Source organism: Nyctereutes procyonoides, unplaced genomic scaffold (genome assembly GCF_905146905.1).
Source record: "Nyctereutes procyonoides isolate TBG_1078 unplaced genomic scaffold, NYPRO_anot_genome, whole genome shotgun sequence".
Lineage (NCBI taxonomy): Eukaryota > Metazoa > Chordata > Mammalia > Carnivora > Canidae > Nyctereutes > Nyctereutes procyonoides.
In genome coordinates, this window is record NW_026575126.1 from 53300378 (window position 1) to 53305547 (window position 5170).

The following is a 5170-nucleotide window of genomic DNA, read 5'->3' on the forward strand; positions in this document are numbered from 1 at the left end:
ACATAGAAATATTCAATAAATGTTAGCTACTACTGTTTCTGCTGTTTTGTTGTGGCTATTGCTAATTGGAAGGTTTGGTGAGGTTAATTTATAATCAAATAAGAGTTGAGGTGAAGACCCAGGCTTTTAGTGTTGACCAGTTGGCTTTGAAGTGTTTCTAACCACTCCTTACTGATTTCTGCTACCCAAAAGAAGCCTCATTTTATCTAAATGTGTTAATTTGGAAAGATCTACAAGATACACGAGAAAATGAAAAAAAAAGTGAGGTATGTGTACTATAAGCTGATTCATGTTTTAAAAGGGAATATATATGTGCATATATATATACACACACGTGAGTATAAACACATAACATATACACTAACATATATATGTTTTAATCTTACATGTATATAAAAATGATGCTTAGTAAGACTTCAGACATTTCTTCACATTTCTCAACTAAAGCCCAAAGCTAAGGATTAAGAGGTGTTAAGTCACTGCCCTTTCCATTCTAAAGAGAACTGTCAAAGAAGACTAAGGTAACTCTCTGGTTTGTGAAAAAGTGAGTCAGCTGGTCCTGCTACCCTGACACCACTCTGCTTTTGGGGCTACATCAGAAGCCTGGGGACAAGGGAGAAGAGATTACTTTTACACTCTTTGCTGAGAGGGACACTAAGGGAATCCCTCATAAAGATTAGAAGTGCCTAGAAGAAGAGACTTGGCATCACATTCCTGGGATGATGCCCCCTACTGCCTGGCCAAGTGTGGAAATGAGCCAGGGAGAGAAGAAAGAGACATAGAAGAGGGCACAGAAAGTGAGATGGGTAGAGAGACAACAGAGGAGAGGCCTGCAGCCTGAGACGGAGTGTTCTAAAGATATGTATCTTGTGTGTCAAGTAGATTCCCAGAAGGTACCTGGGCTTGAACAGGTAGACCCAACAGACAGAGGATTAAAGTCACAACATGATAAACCCTCTTGCCCCAATTTTTTTTCCTTGCCCCAACAACAGAGTATCTAGAGCTTAGAAATGGGAGAGGGAAAGGTGTCTGGGAGACAGACAAGCCACTTGTCTCTAATCTAGGTGACAGAATGGAAGGAGTGCAAAAAAGTAGCCAGTCCTCTTGTCCACTGCTGGTCTCCAGGAGCACAGAGCAAATCTATGCTGGGGAGAGGGGAACAGGTGCAATGTACATTGAGTTTGTGATTAACAGTTTTAAGTGGACAAACTTTTATAACTTAAAGTAATTGTGAGTTGTGGGATCATCCAAAGAAGTCACTAAGGGATATTGTATATAGCAGGGGGAAAGCAGAAATTGGGAGAAAAAATAAAGTTTTGATTTAAGACTTGTTTGAAAAACTAGTTGTAGTATATTCCACCCACTTCCCTACACACACACCCTTGTTTTGCAATACATTTGGTAACTACTATTATATCATTCTGTATCTTTTATTTTTATCCACATGTGTGTAATTATTTTTATATGAAAATAAACTGTTGCTTTCTTCATGTAGATGCTCCCAAAGTATTTCTCTTCCTGCTAGGTCCAGGGTTAGGCTAATTTCTCAGCTCCCTAGAAGGGAAGGCGGAGCTACTAAAATGTGGGCAGAAGTGATACATACTTCTAAGCCTAAAATCATATGAGATCCTCCACAACTGTCTCTCTCAGCTCTTTGCTCTGGCTCTCGCTCTCCTGTTTGTCGACTGGCTGATTTCAGAGGATCCAGCACAGGGATCTTAGGAGGCCTGAGAGAGTGGAGTCTATGAACATAAGGGTCCTGAGTCACTTTGTGGAGGAGAGCTATCCAGGAAAACCCATCAACACAGAACTTTTGCATTAGGCTTCAGCCTCTGAGCTTTGGGTTAGTTTGTTTCTACAGCATAACCTAGCACCCATTTGTTGTTGTTTTTTTTTTTTTTTTGACAATTTTTTAAAATTTCATTTATTTATTCATGAGAGATACAGAGAGAGAGAGAGAGAGAGGTAGAGACACAGGCAGAGGGAGAAGCGGGCTCCATGCAGGGAGCCCGACGTGGGACTTGATCCTGGGTCTCCAGGACCACGACCTGGGACGAAGCCAGCGCTAAACCACTGAGCCATCCAGGCTGCCCCCAGCACCCATTTGAACAATACATTGGGAATCCAGAGTTTGTTCAGAATGTCTTTATTCTTCTTGTTAAAGTCTTATTGTCCATAGAGATTATGAACACTGTCCTTCAGATAAATTAATAAAACAGCTCACAACAAAGTAAAGAGAATATGGGTTTCGTTGTTGTTGTTGTTTGAGAATATGGGTTTTGAAGTAAGAGCCAATTAGAAAGCCCAGTTCTGTTATTTTCTTCTAGACTCAGAGGGAAATCCTGGACCAATGGCCAGGTTTCTGTCTTCTTGCCAGGACACCATTAAATGCCTTTTATTCCCTCCTTACAAAATATATATGAAACAGAATTAAAATTCTTCTGGGATGCCTGAGTTGCTCACTGGTTGAGTGTCTGCCTTCAGCTCAGGGCGTGGTCCTGGAGACCCAAGATTGAATCCCACATTGGGCTCTCCTTGAGGAGTCTGCGTCTTCCTCTATGTCTCTGCCTCTCTTTCTATGTCTCTCATGAATAAATAAAATCTCTAAAAAGAGAGAGAAAAAGAATTAAAATTCTTCTGTCTGTAAATAGTTGACAAAATAGTTGAAACGGTTCTATAAAACTCTGCCCTTTTTCTGTAGGAGTTTTTGAAAATGTTTTATTTTTGAAGGGGATTACATTTCAGTTGAGTACTAGAAAAGAAAACCTGATTCCTTCCAGAGAAAATAGGAATCTCCATGAAATAATGGATATAGGAAATGATTGTCCAAAGCTGCATCAGGTGAAAAGCTGATGGAACCTTATAATGGATGGATCAGGCTGATACCTAAAAATCACAAAAGATACTCCAATTTGACATTTTTTTCCCCAGATGTCTTACAATAGTAATTACACAATACTATTTATGCAATCATTTTGCTAAATATTGATATGGCCACTAGATATATCAGTTTACAGAAAGTACAGAGACAGAAAAATAGGTTAAATTGAGCTACAGGGTCAAATTAGCTAAATTAATTAAATGATACGATTTTTAGATTTGTTTCCAAGTAATGCAAGGAGGGGGTGGGGGTATAAATGAAACAAAATTGGCCATGTGTTGACAATTGTTGGAGCAGAGTGATGGATTCTTATACTATTCTAGCTTTTAGTATATATGGTTGAAATGTTTCCACAAGGAGGGAGAGAGAGAATAAAGAAGGAAAGACTACAAGTTGGATAACTATTTTGAGAATTTTGCTATAAAAGGAGAAGAGGAATGAAGAATTGGAAGAGGACAAACAGCTCAAGATATTTTAATAAAGGAGATTTTACCATGTGCTTGTGGCTGTCTCTTTACTACAACTCCTAGTCCAAACAAAAGGAAGAAATGGATGGTATGGAAGAGAGGTTACTGAAGGAGTAATGTTCTTGAGTAGAAGAGAGTAGATGATGTCAAGGACGCAGTGGAGAGGGTGGCCCAAGCTAGGAACTTGATGATATTCATTGTCACTGAAAGGAATGAAGAGGGTATGGGCAGAGTTTTAGGAGTATGGGTTGAGTAGGCGCTGGTGGGGGAACACAGGACTAGCTGAGGAAAAGGCACGAGCCCAGGGCAGCACATTGACAAGTCCTCAAAACAGGCAAAGGGATATTCCTCTATGGACTCAACTGCCTCCATGTTCATACTTTGCTAAGGGCAAAAGGCAATCTTAGCCCAACCCCCAGGAGCCTGTAAGTCTACTTTAACATATAAAAACTCCTTCAGAAATTTCCCTTTATCTCTAAACCCCCAGGATACATGTTGGCAATCATCCTCCAAGCACATGGCCCACTGATACACATCTAAAGGGTCTCATCTTTGGTCAAAGGTGGATTTATTAAAGCACGGGGACAGAACAGGTGGGCACAAAGAGCTGCACTGGGGTTGTGAGGAGCAATTGATTATATACTTTGGGGTTAAGGGAAATAAAGATAGGGGAAGTTTGAAAAGGATTTTCTTATGCTAAAGAAGACTCACAAAAAATCCAAAACCTTGCTATTGTCAATGTGAGGTTGTTTTTCCCTCTAGCAAGGCATTAACATTAAGACAGTTGGGACTTTCCTGGAGGAACATTATACTCTACCTGCCTCAAGTATTTTGTCATGGGCTGCAGGTTATAAGGACATATTTATCTATATTTCCTTCTAGAAGTTAGGTTATTGATAAGAGTGCTCTTTTCTTGTAAATTAGTAAGACATTTGTAAACTGAGGGGGACTCAATGTTTTGCAGGGACTATAATCTATAAATAAACCACTTGTTTGTCCTTCCCCTCAGCTTTTAGGGCAGCCAGAAGTGCCTAAGGAATATCACACATATCCCACCTGGGAGTGGGGGAAAGAGGGGTGTGGGGTGTTAGCTTGCCTTCTGCTCCCTCATCATTTAGATGTCACTCCTTTCCCCTCATTAGTTCTTTAAAAACTTTCCCAGTAGGGACGCCTGGGTGGCTCAGTGATTGAGCATCTGCCTTTGGCTCAGGGCTTAATCCCGGGATCAAGTCCTGCATCAAGCTTCTGTTAGGGAGCCTGCTTCTCCCTCTGTGTCTTTGGTGCTCTCTCTCTCTCATGAATAAATAAATAAAATAAAAATCTTTAAAAACAAAAACTAAAAACTTTCTCAGTCTTTGTTCTCAGACCCAGCATGAAAGACCTTCTCTTTTGTAGTGTCTCCCTTGTGCTAGAGCATAAGCCCCAAAAAGAGCCTTTCCTGGAAATTCCAATTTGGCCCCAATTGATTTCTATTGCTTGGAGAGCCCAAGGACCCAACTCAGTAACTTTACCAACAAGAATGATGGAGAAATTATAATAGCATAGCATAACAAAACTAGCATAGCAGAGAAAGAATCTGCAGAATAATAGAACACATTTTGTTCCAGGTAAGACCTGATACAGGACTAAGCCAGAACATCTCTGGCTGAAGTTAATTATTTATGATTAAGGAAAAAAATTACATAAGCACCCAGGCAGAGTAAGTGAGGCTCTACAATACTATTCTTTTTTTTTTTTTCAAGAGGACCAGGTTTATTTATCCTATAGACAGAGCAGTTCAAGATGTTGAGAGGCATCATTTGTTTAAATTATGACAATGTGA